We start from the raw sequence: 17,622 nt of genomic DNA, 5'->3' as shown, positions 1-17,622 counted from the left end.
GAGAAAAACATGAGCTCTTTCCTTCCTCCCTTCCTTCCTCTCCTGGCTTGACAGCAAGCGGAGTGGGCAGGAAGCCTGGGGTTCTGATGCCAAAGTCTTTAGGGAAGTGGGAAGTAACAGGAAGTCCAGCCAGCAGTGCTGAGGGACAGAGAGTGGTAGAAACACAAGGCCTGTGGCTGACAAGAGGGACAGGACCAGGCCCAAGGCCCAGACTCGTGCAGCAGGCCCAAAGCCCCCTGGCTGAGAGGAGCGAGTAAAAGCAGGAGGTCTGGATGGCCCTGATCGGGGGGGCGGGGGGATGCTGTGGACTCTGGAATAGCCAGGCTGTTCCCTGGCAGAAGGTAGGGAAGAGGGCGCTGGGCATTCAAGGTAGTTCATGGTTCCAGAGGACAGGGGGGATACTCAGGGAGGAGGATGTGGTAAATGTGATCCAGATGCAGGACGGGGGGTGGGGACAGAAGTGGTTAGGGCTCTGACGGCGGCCACAGCAGCACGAGTGTGGGGCTTCACTGAACATCAGATCCTTAGCAGGAGCTGCAGGGCACCTGGCACTGGCCAGCACTGCAGACGTCGTCACCTAGCAGTGAGCAAGGCAGACACGGCCACTCATCTCATGGAACCTGCCTATGGTGCAGGAGATAAGCCGAGACCAGGAAGACAAATAGGTAAGCCTAATTCATATGATATGTGCTTGGAAGAATGATACCAATGACGAAGAAGGAAGGCAACCCTGGTGGGTCGGGGGCACCTCGGAATGGGGGCATACCCGAGCAGAGCCACACAGACAGCCCGGGGGGAGTGGAAACACATCCAGGGAAGACACGTCAGGGGCTTAGATTTTGAGGTGGCAGCTGTGCAGTGCGGGCAGGGAGCTGCAGAGGTGTGGGAGGGGTTGGGGTCAGGGTTAGGGGAGCCCATCCAGGAGACCTGGAATGGGAGAGAAGACCCTGTTTCTGGACTCCTTCCCAAATCCTAGCATCGTCTCAATGAGGGTCAACATGCCTTTGCTCTAACTACCCACCAGGCTGCTGAGACTCAAGAATCCCTGCGTTATTCACATTAGCCAAAAGGGGGGACCACCCACGTGCCCATTGGTGGATAAATGGATAAACAAGATGTGGTGTGCACATAGGCTGGATAGTTTTCAGCCTTAACAAGGAAGGTAATACTGACACAGGCTACAACACAGATGAGCACTGAAGACATTACGCTAGGTGAAATAAGCCAGATACAAGAGGAAGAATATTATGATTCTATTTGTATGAGGCACCTGGAATAACGAAAGTCCTGAAACAGGAAACACAACAGTGGTCACCAGGTGCTGGCGGGGAGGAAGGGCACACAGTTTCAGTTTAGGAGACGGCAATTTAGGAAGACACCTGGAGATGGACGATGGTGACTGTCGCATGACTTGAATGTACTTAAAGCCGTCAACTGCATAGGTAATAATTCAAATGGTAAATTTTATGGGCTGTATAGTTTACCACAATAAACAAAAGGAATGGATACATGTCACAGTGTGGATGAGCCTCGAAAACACTATGCTAAGTGAAAGAAGCCAGACACAAAAGGATACATATTTTATGATTTCATTTATATGAAATATCCAGAGTAAGTGAATCAATAGAGACAGAAAGCAGACTCATGACTGCCCCAGGGCAGGGGCAGCAGGCAATAGGGAGTGACTGCTTAGTGGATCTGGGGTTTTCTCGTGAGATGATGAAATATTTTAGAATGAGATAGAGATGTGAGGTTGCACAACATCAGTGTACTGAACGCCCCTGAGTTATCCACTTTAAAATGGTTAACTGTATGACATACCAATTTCACCTCAGTAAAAAAAGGTGGGGAGGAAACAAAGAATCCCTGAGTAAAATCAGAAATTTTTACGGGGCTCAGGAGTCCCGCTCCACTCCCCGCCGCACCGTGAGGCAGGCCCCCCAGTGCCTGTGCACATGCGGCCTCCTGCCCGCACTGAGCAGTGCCCTGGTCCGTGCAGCCCTGTGCTCCTCGGCCCTCTATCCCACACTCCTCACCTCTTCATTCGACTTCAACCAGTGACTACTGCCCTAGCCTTTCTTCTTCAAGTTAAATCACTTCAAATTTGTTTGCCTTCTACATGGACTTCATTCATGGATCTTTAATTACCTGTAGTGCAGTGGCTGGAAGATCCTAAGTGCTCAAAAATTCATGCTGCTGCTCTGGAAGTTGTAACACAAACTGGACAAGGACCCCAAGCTTACAAAGGTCTGGGTACAAAAATACAAGATACAGGCACTTGAAAGTTCACTGGAGAACCATCTGTAACAATAAAACTTGGGAACAGCACCGGTATCTTCAGACTGCCCGGCCGCACACTGCCAGCGAGCTGGGATAAGAGTGAGTCTCAGAGACAAGGGCACTTTCTGTGACAACTCTGAGCAACGTCTCCAGGACTAGGGCAGCCCAGGGCAGCCCAGGGCAGCAGCGAGTGGCCCTCAGGAGGTCCCAGGCAGGCTGCCCTGCCCTGCAGGAGCAGCAGTGGAGGGGTGGGACTGGTGGGCCCAGCCCTCCTATGGGTGTGGAAGGCCAGGCCCTGGCTGCCCAGGGAGAGGCAGCATGTGAGCAACCAAGTGGGTCAGGGCAATCTGCTGACGGAGCACGAGGCTCCAGGAGGGACACGCTCCACCCGCAGAGCTGCCGCCTCCGCCTGCGGGGAGCTGCGTGGGATGCCAGCATCCCCTGACTCACAGCTCCGCTCTTCTTTCACTCTGCGCAGGAGAACAACCTGTCACAAAGGAAAGAGGGGCGAGCGCAGAAGAGTAGGCCAGACCATGGTGGGGGGTGGGTGGGAGTGAGGCAAGAAAACCGCCTGTTTTTAGTGCACGCCAAACCCGCTGCAGCCACCATTTAGTTAACCCCCACACTAGCTCTGCCATGGAGGGCCAGGTGAGGAAACCGGGATTTAAAGAGTGTCGTGCACGAGGCACAGCCAGCGTTGGCAGTAGGTATTTCCCTGTAATGATTCATGCTCCCCTGACCCCTCCTATCCTGAGGAATAGCCACCTGCCCTCAGAGAGCCAATTCAGTCTTCATGAGTTGTCTCACATCCCAGGGACACAGAACAGAGCATCAGGGCACAGGAGGCCACGAGGACCTGAGAAAACCGTCCCTGCAGCAGATGTTCCCATTTCTGACACTCAAGGGCAAACTCAAGGGCACTCCAAGGGGAGAGCTGGCAGAGGTCAATGCAGTGTCCTAATGGCAGGGACCTCAGGTTGAGAAGGTCTCAGGAACCAGGTTCCACTTCCCCGTACCTACCAGCGAGGCCGGGGCTGAGAGGCAGGACAGGCAAGGGGTGCTCGTGGAACACCGAGTTCTCCTGCTTCCCTTATGGTCACAGAGAGCTGAACAGGGGACCACGCAAAGGCAGCAGATGGAGTCCTCTCTATTTCAGCCGAATGCTGTGACTCATTTAACAAATCCCACAGTTTTCAGAAATCTAATAACTACCTCCTATTGAAAAATAAGAGAATGAAATCTCCAGAAGCAAACCATACTAGTGATACGTACGAAAACCTGGAGCCCCGTCCCGGTGCCGTTCTGAAAGCTGATGTAACCCAGGCTAGACTGAAACTCAGTCTTCGCCCTGGAACAGACAGCACAGAGGGACCTCAGTGAGGAAGGCGGTGGCGAGGGGCATCTGTCCCAGGTGCTTCCACCAGGGCCACTCTTGAACTTTTGGGCCATGGCAGAGGTACAAGGTGCTACACGCAGAAGACCGACCTTGCTCTTACTAAGACCCTTTCAGGCTTCTGGTCACTCACACACCTCGTGAGGCCTTGGAAAGGAAGGCAGAGCCGAGCCCACTGGACGCTGCCATGCCCAGGAGTACAAGGAAGGACCTCCTCCACTTCTGCGGATGCTCCGAAGACAGGTCTCCAGTGTGACGTGAGGCAGCGCTGACGACTGCCCCCTGCCTGCAGACCTCCTCCTCTGTCACGCCAACATTCCCGGCCACACTCCAGGCCACCCTACCCCTGGCTTCCTTTTTCTGGAGCCCAGGGCCCCCCGTCACGCACTTGGCTCTGGGAGAATGCACCGCCCTGACTGCTCCCCAGAGGGACCGTTCCTCTGCCCCAGAGCTGGGCTCCCCCGCCGGTCACCAACTAACTCGGGGGCTGAGGAGGAAGAGCCGGTGTTTCTTGCCTTGATGCGGTCTTGAACATGGGTGCTCATCTGTGTCTTCCTCAGTCTCTGTGGGCCTCTCTTCTGTCTCGGATCCGTGTTCAGCCACCTCTGTCACCCGCTCCACGATGAGGTTCTGAGCCGTGACTGAAGCCTCTAGTCAGCCCCAGGGCTCCAGGCTCCCCTCCTCTGGACATGTCCCGTACAGTGGCAGGAGAATTTTCCTAAACCCAACAACCTTCAACAGTTCCTCTGCTGCCTTTCAATTTTTTGATTTATTGATTTATTGATTGAGTGGAGGAATGTGGGTGCAGTTATAAAGGGACAACGAGATCTCCTTGCAGTTGGACCTGTCCAGAATCCGGATGCTCATGGCAGGTACGTGAATCTACACAGGCAGTCAGACTATGTGCACAGACTTCATAAGCACAGACTCAGAAGAGCACACATAAACCTAGGGAAACAGGAACAAGACTGGGGCATTGTATGAATGTCAATACTTTGGTTGTGATACTACACGAAAGTTTTGCAAAATGTTACCACTGGGAGAAACTGTGCAAAATGGAAAAGGAAGTCTCGGTGTTATTTCCTACAACGGTGTACAAACCTGAAATAATCTCAGTGTTTACAAAGTCACATAGGTCTCCAGTTATTCTCTACCACTGGCTTGCCATTTTTAAAAACTGTGAATAAGAAATGCGTTGATATTTCATCATTTTATAATATTATTCTGTCTTTGGTTCTCCGCCTTATTACAGCCAACAATCTTTTTAACAACAACATAAAGTGAGCTTACAAATCTCTGGGGAAATAGAGAAATTTTAAATGAAGGCAGAATAAAGGCATTCTTAGATAAACCAAAGCAGTAAAAATTGTTGATGGCTAATTGCAATTACAAGAAATAATAAAGGTCAATTATATCTCCATCCAGCCAGGAGGGGAAAGAAATCATAAAGGAACTTAGGGGAGCAAGTGACACCACACAGCAATTTGAATCTGCACAAAAAGACAGAGTGTGGAGAAGGTAATTATGTAGGTAAGTGTAACAGAAAGCATAACTGCTTATTTCTTCTCTCAGCTGATTAAAAGGCAACCGACCACACGCTGTACGTGAGTTGCTGTGTATTACTGAGCTTACGGTGTGCGGGAGTGCAACGTGTGCGAGCGAAGCAGCACAAGGGGACGGGCGGGAGCGAGGCTGTACTGAAGCGCAGAAGAGACATCACACAGTACCCTGAATCCACGGGAAAAAGTGAGAAGACTCAGAGACGCTAAGTAAGAAGGTTAGTATAACAAATTTAATAAATATACACTTCCTTTCCTGTTTTCTCAGCTTCTTCAAAGACCTATACTTGACTATCTACAACATTATATAACATTATGTAGAGTAATAATTACAACAATGTGTTGTAGGGTTTGTAATATACAGGTGTAACAGGTAATGATAACAATGCAAAAAGGGGAGGAAAGTAATGTAGCTAATCAGAGTAAAGTTTCTATTGATATATTTCAATGGACCTGATTTGGCATAAGTCTGAAGTAGCATCTGACAAACTAAGATATACATTGGAAGCCTTAAAGCAACCACTAGGTAAATAACTTTAAAATAAATAATTACCTGGCTGGCATAGCTCAGTGGATTGAGCGCGGGCCTGCGAACCAGAGTATCGCGGTTCGATTCCCAGTCAGGGCACATGCCTGGGTTGCAGGCCAGTTCCCAGCAGAGGATGCATGAGAGGCAACCATACATTGATATTTCTCTCCCACTCTTTCTCCTTCCCTTCCCCTCTCTCGAAAAATAAATAAATAAAATATTTAAATTAATTAATTAATTAATTAATTAAAATATCAGAGGAATTCAAATTTTACACTAAAAGTGTCCCTTAGTACAGAAGAGGTGTTTAAAGGAGGGTGAGAGGAATAAAAATGCATGAGTCACACAGAAAACCAAAAGCAAATTGGCAGATGTAAAGCCAATAACATTATTTAAATAAAAATTAATTAAACATTCTAACCAAAAGGCAGAGATTATCATCTGGATTTTTTAAATCCAGCTATGTGTTATCTACAAGAGACACATTTTAGATTAAAAGATACAAATAGTTTGAAATTTTTTAATGGGCTAAGATTACCATGCAAACAGCAACCATAAAGGACCTGAAGCAGGTATGCTAACCTCAGACAAATAGACTACAGAATTTTAAAGATGTTACTGAAGATGAAGATTAATAAAAAATTCGGTTCATTAGAAAGATTAAAATTGTAAACAATTACTTATAATTATATGCAATCATGTATAATTAGTATACAATACATATAATTATACTTAATTATAAACATATCTCCACACTTAACAACAGAGCACCAAAATTACATGAGGCAAAACTGACAAATTTACATGGAAAAATAGAAAATTCAACAATAGCTGGAGACACCAGTACCTTATTTAATGGCTCAAACAATTGGGCAGAGGACCAACAAGGAGACAGGAGGCATGAGCAGCACTGCAGGGCGGCAGGGCCTGACAGCCACCTGTACGCCCTCCTCTGGTGCACGCGGAGCACCCTCCAGGAGAGACCTCGGGCGAGGCCGCAAGACGAGGCTCAGTACATTTAAAGGAACCGAAATCATACAGAGTGTGTTCTCTGAAGGCAACATAATAAATTAGAAATTGATAACGGAAAGAATTTCACAAATAAGTGTACATTGCACAATCTATTCCTGAATAACCAACGGGTCAAAGATGAAGTCACAAAGGAAATCAGAAGATACTTTGAGAGGACTGAAACTGAAGGCGCAGCATCCTGAAACATACAGGATGCAGGGAAAGCAATGTTCAGAGGAAAACTTATAGCTGCGAATGTCTATGTTAAAAAAATAAAGACTTCAAATCAATAACCTAAGCTTCTATCTCAATAACTAAGAAAAGGAAGAGCGAACTAAACACAAGTACAATACAGTGAGGAAAATAATAAAGATTAGAAAATAAGTGAACGAATAGAAAAGAGAAAAATCAATGAAATCATTGATTCTTTAAAAAGATCAACAGATTTCTGGCCAACTTAGAGGCATAGGTAGATACACTGTGCTTCCTCGTACAACCAAAAGAATGACAACAATCATTTAAAAACAAAAACAACCAGAACTCACAGAAAATTGAACTCTATGGAAGTCCGACAACCAAGGAGTTAAAGAAGAAACATCCATCCAGACCCGTAGGAGGGGCGGAGTCCAGCAGCTAGGGGGAGAGGACTCTCAGCAAGGCCGTGGCTGGAGGACCCACTGAGGCAACCGATTGTGGAGCTGGATGGGCTAGGCTGCAGCTGGCAGACCAGGCAGCAGCAGGCAAACTGGGCGGTACCACATTCACGTGCAGATAAACCAAGAGGAACACCTGGGGAGCCAGACAGACCTCCAAACCCAGGGATCCAGAGGGGAAATAAAGCCTCAAACCACTGATTGAAAACACCTGGGGGTGGGGGGTGAGGCGGCAGCAGGAGAAACTCCCAGCTTCACAGGAGAGTTCATTGGAGAGACCCACATGGTCCTAGAACATATACGAACCCACCCACCTGGCAACCGGCACCAGAAGGGCACCGTTTGCTTATGGGAAAGTTGGGAAGTGACAGAAATCCAGCTGAGAGTGGAGCAAGTGCCATTGTTCCCCCTCAACCCCTCCACAAGCAGTGTCACCACCTAGTGACTGGCTTGACCCACCCAGCGGACAACTAAGGCTCCACCCCTTATTCGTAGCATGCAGCTGAGACAAAAAAAATAAAAGGCCCAAATGAAAGAACAGATCAAAGCTCCAGAAGGAATACAACTAAGCGATGAAGAGATAGCCAACTGATCAGATGCACAGTTCAAAGCACTGGTAATCAGGATGCTCACAGAATTGGTTGAATATGGTCACAAATTAGATGAAAAAATGAAGGCAATGCTAAGTGAAATAAAGGAAGATGTACAGGGAGCCAATAGTGATGAAAAGGAAACTGGGACTCTAATCAACAGTGTGAACCAGAAGGAAGAAAGAAACATTCAGTCAGAAAAGAATGAAGAAATAAGAATTCAAAAAAATGAAGAGAGGCTTAGGAACCTCCAGGACATCTTTAGACGTTCCAACATTCGAATCATAGGGGTGCCAGAAGGAGAAGAGGAAGAGCAAAGAACTGAAAATTTATTTGAACAAATAATGGAGAAGAACATCCCCAATCTGGCAAAGGAAATAGATTTCCAGGAGGCTCAGAGAGTCCCAAAGAAGTTGGACCCAAGGAGGAACACACCAAGGCACATCATAATTACATTAGCCAAGATTAAAAATAAGGAGAGAATCTTAGAAGCAGCAAGAGAAAAAAGGACAGTCACCTACAAAGGAGTTCCCATAAGACCGTCAGGTGATTTCTCAAAAGAGATCTTACAGGCAAGAAGGGGCTGGAAAGAAGTATTCCAAGTCATGAAAGACAAGGATCTACATACAAGATTACTCTATCCAGCAAAGCTTTCATTTAGAATGGAAGGGCAGATAAAGTGCTTCTCAGATATGGTCAAGTTAAAAGAGTTCAATCATCACCAAGATGATTTATCTAAGAAAAATAAGATAAAATATGAACAGTAAAATGACAGCGAACTCACAGTTATTAACAACCACGCCTAAAAAAAAAACAAAAGCAAACTAAGCAAACACCTAGAACAGAAACAGAACCACAGAAATGGAGATCACATGGAGGGTTATCAACAGGGGAGTGGGAGGAAGAGAGAGGGGGAAAAGGTACATAGAATAAGTAGCATAAATGGTAGGTAGAAAATAGACAGGTGAGGTTAAGAATAGTATAGGAAATGTAGAAGCCAAAGAACTTATATGTAGGACCCATGGACATGAACTAAAGGGGAGGAATGTGGATGGGAGGGGGTGGGGAAGGTGAAGGGGAATTAAGGGGGGGATGGGACAACTGTAATAACATAATCAATAAAGTGTATTTTTAAAAATACAAATAAAAATTTTTTTAAATTTAAAAAGATCAACAAAGTCAACAATCATTCTTTGACAAAGAAAAAAAAGAAGAGACTCAAATGACTCAAATTAGAAATGAAAGCAGTTATATCATTGCTGATCTTAAAAAGAGAAAAAGGATTTCAGAAAAATACTATGAATATCACACACCCATAGGTAATTCAGATAAAATGGATAAATTCAAAGAAAGATGCCAACTATCAAAATAGACTCAAGAAGCAATTTTTAAAAATCTGAATAGACCTATAACAAGCAAAGGGACTGAATTAGTCATTTTGAAACTTCCCCCAAGAAAAGACCAGGCCCAGATGGCTTCATTGGTGAATTCTACTAAACACGGAAAAAGAATTCATATGAACAAAGATTCTACAAGAAAAGAGAACTAAAAATCAATTTTCCTTGCAAATATGGAGGCAAAGATCCTCAAGAAAAATCAGCAAACCAAACTCAGCAGCATATAAGAAGGAGTAAGCATCAGTGACCAAATGGGGCTTATTCCTGGAATATGAGGGTGGTTAAACATTCAAAAAATCAGTGTAATCCACCATATTAATAGAATAAAGGGAAAAGCCACATGCTCATCTCAACTGATATGGAAAAAACATTTGACAAAAGTCAACATTTTATAAAAGCTAATTTAGGAATAAACTAGGAATAGAAGGGGCTTTTTCCCCATGATAAAAATCCATAAATGAAAAAAATCACACCATAGATAAAAATCAATTGAAATGAATCCTAGACCTAAATAATGTAAGTGCTAAAACTATGAACCTCTTAGGAAAAAGCACATAGAAATAAATCTTTATGAACTTGCATTGGGCAATTTTCTTAGATACAAAACCAAAAGCATAAGCTACAAGAGAAAATGTAGGTAAATTGGACTATATAAAAATTTAAAACTTTTGTACTGCAAATGTATCATTAAGAGAGTAATAAAACAAACCACAGAATGAAAAAAGAAATATATGCAAATCAAATATCCAATAAGAGTCTACCATCAAGAATACATAAAGAAATTTTAAAACTCAACAATTTAAAAACCAGCAAAGGATTTGAATAGACACTTCTCTTAAGAAGATATAAAAATAGACAGTAAGCACTGGCAAATATGTTTAAATCGTCAGTATTAGAGAAATGCACTTCCAAACCACAGTGGGTACCACTTCACACCCATTTTCCCACATCCTCGCCGCCACCTGACCTTCTGCGTCCACCTGGACGCCAGGTTCTCCAGGGTAAGACTGAGGCAGGGAGTCAAAAGTGCCACAGGTGGGAGAGGTTTTGGGGGGCACTCGGACAGGCTGGTCAGTGGCAGAGACCGTGCCGATGACCCCCGAGGGCGGACAGTGAGCTGTCCTCCAGTGGGGTAGGCTGGTGGAGTGACTGCTGACCAGCAGTCACCCCTGCCGGTGCCTCTGCATGTGGTGAGCCCTGGGAAAAGGACAGGAGCTTGACTGTACATCTGAAGGCACTGCTTCGAAAGCACTGCTGCTCCTCCTCTACCTCCCTTCAGCGGCCAGCGGCCGTTCTGGTGCCCTCCCACAGTGGCGGGAGCAGTTGGCTGGATAAACAGCCCAGAAATGGGGTGGGGCAGTGAGCTCCCCTTGGGGCCCAGAGGAGAAAGCTAGGCAGTGGTCAGAGGGGACACAGGAGGCAGACTTCGCCTGAAGGACCAGCCCCTCAGTCTCAGCAGGAAGCCGTGCTGGCTGCAGACAGGCTGTGTGGACCATCACCAGAACACGCCCCTTCGCACCCAGCCACGCTTCTGGCCCATCCTCCACTTCTCTGAACGTGAGTCTCAGGGCCTTTACTCATGTGTCCCTCCTGCCTAGAAGGCTCGGCCCCCTTGCCTCTGCACATACTTGCTTTCCTGACTCCCACCCCCTCTCAGACACTTCCCACACATGCATTCCCACTCCACCGTCGCCTCCAGAACTGGTGCCGCAGTTCTTGTGGCTTCCGGTCCTGCCTGTTTGACAGCACTTTGGTGTGATCAACGTCAGCCTCCCCCACTAGGCCCTTAGCTCCTCCAGAATAGGGCTGTGCCCTCTGTTCCCCACTGCATCCCGGACCCTGGCACAGCGCCTGGGAAAGAGAGGATGAACAAGTTTCCAGGAAGCCTGAGTCCCTTCAGGTGGCCTCTCCACGCCTAAGAGTGCCTGAGAGTTGTCCCCAGGAGAGGAACCTGGCAGAAGCCACCTATCCACCAATCGTCCCCTTCTGCATAAGCAAGCAGCTGAGGGACGGGAGCAGGCTGTGAACATGAAAGCTGATCCCTATAATGAAAAGGGTCTGGCAAAAAAAAGCACAACCCTGTCATCTATGAAAGCAGAGACTGGAACAAGCCCTGCAGGGTCAGCGCTAAACCAGCGGACAAACTGGGACTGAAAGCCTCAGAGGTCAGGCTATAAGAGGTCACTGGCAAAACAGCTGCAGAGGTGACCCTGGGGCCAGTCTTGCCTTGAATGAGAACGGGGAGAGGGAGTAAGGGGAAGGAGATCCACCGTAGTCCCCCCTGCCCAATGGTGGACACCCCCCACCTGCAGAGGGGTCCCATGCAAACTGTGTAGCGCCCAGCCCCACCCGCACTGCGGGTCAGCACCGATGCTGGCCCTGAGCCCGCAGCGAGCCTCTCAGAGCCTCTCAGTGCCTCTCATGAAGTGGGAGAAAGCAAGGAGAGGGAAGTGTGAGCCATGAGTTGCCAAGATTCCCAGCGGATGGCTGGGGGCAGGGGGAGGAGCCAGAATGACCAGGCAGCAGAAGGCAGCCAACACCTGAGGCTCAGGCCCGTCCAGATACAGAAGCAACTCTGCCCAAGACTGGCAGGACGCCAGGGCGCTGAGACCCACAGTGGGGACACCAGAGAAGTGCTGCCACTCCTTTCTCTTAACCGGGGGCCTGGCTGAGCCCTGCCTGCGCACCCAGACTGGGCTCCGACTAGGCCGACGACCACATTTCCTCCGGGAGCCCAGAGCCTGCAGAGACCCTGCTGCAAAGTGCCACTACTAAATGCTTGTTGAATGGATCAAAATAAACGACAAACAAAAATGATAGACAAAGAAACGGCTCTCAAAATGAGGATCTTTTGGGAGCAGAGCCTTCCCTGGAGATAAAGCAGGCTCCCTGGGGAGAGCGATTTTGTCAGGGGAGGGTGTTGGTGGGGCTGGCTGTGTCACCCATGGCTCTACACCGGCCCCGATGGCAGGTCACGGAGTCAGAACCTGCACAGTGTAGCGAGATCAATTATGTGACTGTGGGTCCTGTTCCCGAAGGCTCTACACTCCTCGAGGGCCTAGAGTGTGTTGGCATGTTCACCAAAGTAGTTCCTGAGGCCCAAATTCCATATCTGTTTCAGCAGCCATCTGTGAAGAGGAGGAGGATGGACCACAGGCGGCCCTCTGAGGCCCCAAGGCATCCCCAGCTGAGTCAGAGCTTCCGGTAGGCACTGCACTCTTAAGTTTGACGCAAACATGCTCTGTGATAGGAAAGGGGGACGCTAATCTACCCGTTCACCTTTACACCCGCAGGCCTGGGCAGGAAGCAGTGGCATTAAATGCCAGGCCTCTTGCTGAGTGTTCATCCCCAGCCTCTCCTTTGGTAAAACAAATGTTTGTTGAACTGAACGTACTTGACTTGCCCTCTTGAAACCCCAGGACTGCCTCAGTCTCCTCCTCCGTACCTTTCTCAGGGTACTTGCAGGAACCAGGTGGCATTAATACTAACACATTGGCAGGTGAAGTGCTTCTTTATTTTTCCAACCTGTGCTTGAGAACCCAGCTGCCTACCTAACATCTCCCTCGGACGCCCCTTGCCTAGGAACAAAGCCCTGGTTTCAGGCCCCACCCCCGCTGCCCCCCAGAGTGCACCAGCTGCTCAGGCCTGAACTCAGGGGTCATCTGACCCCTCTTTCTCTAACTCTTCCTGGCCAGCCCTTCAGCAACCCTGGCACTATGTGTAGAATACATTCAGAAGTTGAGCACTTTTCACACTCTTACCCACCATCCCCTCTGCTTGGTCAGTGCCCATCCTTTCACACCTGAAGACCGTCTACACCCCTCACTAGCTCCATGTCTGCTCTCACTCCTCAGGCTTGGCAACACACAGAAAAATGTGTATTTGCCATTTTGTGTCAGCAGCAATCTGACTTCTAGGTAACTATCCTGTAGATACACTGGTAAAAACAGAAAATGACGTATGCACCAGGTTCCTCGCTGTGCGCTACTGTGGGAGCGAAAGGCTAGACACAGGCCGATGTCCACGGACAAACTGTGGCACGTCCGTATGGGGGCCAGCACACAGAGGCCGAAGCCATCAGGAGGATGTCTGTTATCCCGCTGTGGGGCGCTCTTTAGGATACACTGCGTGAGAAAAGCAAAGTACAGAACACTATTTAGAGTCTTCAATCTTTTATTTAAAAAGAGAGATAAATGTAGTTTTATTATATTTTTGAAAAAAACTGATAAAAAAGAGTTTCTTACCCTGGTCAGGTGGCTCAGTTGGTTGGAGCACTGTCCCACATACCAGAAGGTGGCAAGTTCCATCCTCGGTTGGGGCGCTTATGGGAGGCAACCAATCAGTGTTCCTCTCTCATATTGATGTCTCTCTGTCTCTGTCTGTCTGTCTGTCTGTCTGTCTCTCTCTCTCCACCACACACACACTTCCAGTCCTTTGTCTAAAATCAGTAAATATATCGTCAGGTGAGAATTAAGAAAAAAAAAGAGTTTCTTGCCAGGAAAGGAAGATAACAGCTGGAGGGTACAAGATGGAACTAGATTTCTCTCAACATAACTTGTTTTATTTGGAATCACATGAAAGTTCTACATAATTTTAAGAACCTTAAATCCAAAAGAAAGATGCACAGTTGGCCCTCAGTATCTGCAGGTTCTGCATCTGCAGATTCAACCAGCCACAGACTGAAAATATCCCCCAAAATGATACATTGCTGCAAAATGAGGTTACATACTCGCTAATGTGTACTGTGTAGTTAGATGTATGATGCTCGTGTCTGTACTGGACACGTGAAGATTTTTTCTTGTCATTATTAACAATAATACAGTGTAGCAACTATTTACATGGCATTTACATTGTATTAGGTATTATGAGTGAGCTAGAAATGATTTAAAGTGTAGGGAGGATGCACCCATGTTCTTTACAAATACTACTCCATTTCCCGTAAGGGATTTGAGCACTCATGGATTTTGGGTACCGAGGGACAACTGTCTGGTAAATGGTATCATTCTCAATTCTTCACCTTCTGTAGCTGTCTGCCATGTGACTTTGCAGTTCTTCCCAATAGAGGTGAAGAACAATTTTTCAGCCATGGAGCAAACTATTTTCCAAAAATGGTCTCAGCAACATTTCTAGTCCCCCATGCTCTTACAGCACCCGGACCCCCCAATCAAGAGATGGCACCCATGTCCCCTCCTCTCGATCCTAGGTGGGACTTTGTAACTGCCTCAGTCACTGGAACGTGGCAGAAGGAACAATGCATGTCTTCTGAGACTGGGCCACTACAGGGAGCGCCTCCACCTGGCTTCCTCTCTCTCTCTCCCTCAGGGCGCCCTTGGAGCTCAGCAACTGTCATCAGGGAAGCTCGGACTAGCTCACAAAGCAGCGCCGAGGCCCCAGCGAAGAGCCGGCATCAACTAGAAGACAAGTAAATGATGACGACGTGTCAGACGGCCAGTCCCCAGCCTCAGAGTCTTCCAGCTGAAGCTCAGACACTGCGCCCCGCCTGCATTCCTGACCTACAGGACCTGGGAGCAGAGTAGTGGTTGTCTTATGCTACTGAGGCCCGAGGTGATTTGTTGTGCAGCCATACTAAGTGCAACACCGCCCCCTAACTTTGGGCTTAATTATGAATTGCTTTGACTAAAGGAATGCCAGTAGATGTGCGATTCCAAGCAGAGGCTTGAAGTGTGTGTGTGTGTGTGTGTGTGTGTGTGTGTGTGTGTGTGTGTGTGTGTGTGGTTGGGCATGCCGTCTGTGCGTCTGTCGTTACCTTGGGGAACCATGCCCGGCTGGCCTGCCGTCTGAGCACGATGACGGACGCGTGGAGCAGACCTCACCTCGAACCCGCCTGGAGCCGGGCCCAGACGAGGAATTCTACCCGACAGGCAGAAACCGGGGTGAGCACAAAAATTGCTGTCTGAAACCATTGGGTTTTATTTGTTGTTTGTTTGTTTGTTTAAAATTATTGATTTTAAAGAGACAGGGGAAGATGGGAGGGAGAGAGGGAGAGAAACATAGATTTGTTGTTCCGCTCACTGATGCATTCATGGGTTGTTTCTTGCATATGCCCCAACCAGAGATTGAACCCGCACCCTTGGTATATCTGAACAATGCTCTAACCAACTGAGCTACCCAGCCAGGGCTGAAGACACTGAGTTTTGGCTGATTTACTGTGCAGTACGATGGTGGCAACAGGTAAGTGATCAAAAAGCAATCCTTACAAACTGAACACGAACTGGAAAGATGGAGCTTAATGGACATCCTCTTAAAGGCGCCCGCACAGAGCAGAACCATTTCTAATAACTCTGAAACTCACAGCTGTGGCTGCACACGCCTGGGAAGATGCAAACTAAGGACAAAAGAAGCTGCAAGGAAGCCTTAAACCATAGTCATCAGTCATATAGTTAGTAAGAATATATACATTATTATCTTGAAACACTTATATGTAAAAGTACACATATGCACGGTTTGCGTGCATCCTGATTTGAACAAACCAACTCTAAAAAGTCATTTTCTGAGATCACCATGACAAACCGAACACGGACCGGGTATGACGCTGTGCAGTGAAGTCACGGTTAACTTCGCTGGCTGTGACAATGTCCCTGGATGAAAACAAAAACAACTTTTAACTGGTAGAGGTGCACCCTAGTTAGAATACTCTAACTGGTAGAGTGCTCATGAGTGACACTATACGTTTGGACTTTGCCTGAAAACACCGCGGCCAAAAAACAGTTGGAGGGACGCGGATGAAGCAAGTTGGCAAAACGCGGGTCTTTGCCGAAGCTGCGTGACCGGTTCACAGGAGGGCCTGCGTCTCACTGTCTTTTCTCCTTCTGTGTGAAATGTTCACCTGCAGAGTGTGTGCTGCTCCCGAGGACATCTGTCTGACAGAGCCCACGGTCGACACACCCCAGAGAGGCTAGCATGACATGGCTCACCGAGGGAGGACTGGCCCGCACAGGTTTCCTCTGCAGGGCACGGGGCTCCCGCGGCTGGGCTGCAGGGGACGCTGCCTCTCCAGTCCAGTCCTGGCTTCCCCACTGTCCTTTGTAGCTGGCACTGCCATGCGCCTGAGCTACTGAGACCTTGGGTCAAGAGCCCAGCACTGGCCAGTCAAGGTCAGGTAAAGGGGCTTGGAAAGTGGGCTCACAAGGCTGGAAGAAGGCCTCACAGCAAGACTCCCTAAAACAAACATACTGCCCTAGTTATCATCCACAGTGAGGCAGAGTCGGGATCCAAAAGGTCTCACTCGGGCGGAAGGGATCTCGAACGCCCGGCAGGGGCCCAGGCAGGGCCCGCAGACTCACACTCACGCCGCACCAGCCCAGGGCGGAAGGAACCCCTCTGAAGGAGATGCTCACGTGAGGCTGGACAAGTGTCGGGGTAGCGCCAGAGAGTTCTCAGAAAGGGGTAGGAAGGTGTTCTCAGGTTGCATGAGTGAAGTCCCTTGACCCTCAGACTGTGCCACACCTAGTCTGTGTGACATGCTGAGCCCAGAGGACATTCATTCTACAAGGCTCCCTGTCCTCAGGATTCTGACAGCCTTGGGCAGGACAATCCAGGTGGGCAAGGGTCCCAGAGTCCCGTCCCACCACAGCAGCTGGAGAAGTCAAGTCTAGAGGAGACGGGGTTTGGGGAGAGGAGAGCACAGTGGACCCCTGCTAACCCCACGAGCAGGCAAGTCGGCTGTGCCAGAGGGCGGAGCCAGGGCCGGGAGAAGCAGGGGTAGGAAACCCGCCTGGGACAGAGGGAAGAAGACCTTTCCGGCAGTGGGGCTGTCTGCCTGGGGAGACCACAACCACCGGTCACTGAGGTGCTCACACCACGGCGGTGCTGCCGTCAGGGACTACGGGAGCAGGCACACTGGGACCCACCAGGGGTCGTGTTAGCTGCGAAAAATAAGAGGCGGGCAGAGCAAACACATCACCCGCTGGAGCTAACCACACCCCTGAAGAAAGTGGCCTCCCATGCTGGACCTTGGCATTGGAGGAGACCTCGCCTGAGCCTACAGAACGCACACAGCTGCAAGAGAAACTGCAGAGAGCACCACACTGATCTCCTCACTCTGCACGTGAAGGAACCTGCCCAACTGCCCCACCCAAGGGGACAGAACTAGTGTTACTTTCAGGCCAGGCCTTTCCAAGCCCCGCCCTCCCCACAGTGAAGTGTCTGCCAACCCCAGCGCCCCTGGAAATCATGGGCACACTGGCCTC

General features: G+C 48.6%; 1 long non-coding RNA gene across 1 annotated transcript; it reads left to right on the top strand.

The window, feature by feature from the left end:
* The first annotated feature begins 595 nt into the window (after positions 1-595).
* Positions 596-14,971, top strand: LOC128628031 (uncharacterized). The gene is made up of 3 exons (XR_008392349.1): positions 596-665; positions 5,246-5,450; positions 14,735-14,971. It is a non-coding gene; the product is annotated as an uncharacterized LOC128628031 (long non-coding RNA).
* The last annotated feature ends 2,651 nt before the right edge of the window (positions 14,972-17,622 follow it).

Source organism: Artibeus jamaicensis, unplaced genomic scaffold (assembly GCF_021234435.1).
Source record: "Artibeus jamaicensis isolate MK-2021 breed Jamaican fruit bat unplaced genomic scaffold, CSHL_Jam_final contig_519, whole genome shotgun sequence".
NCBI lineage: Eukaryota > Metazoa > Chordata > Mammalia > Chiroptera > Phyllostomidae > Artibeus > Artibeus jamaicensis.
The sequence above is the reverse complement of the archived record's forward strand: the minus strand, read 5'-3'. Positions and strand labels throughout refer to the sequence as shown.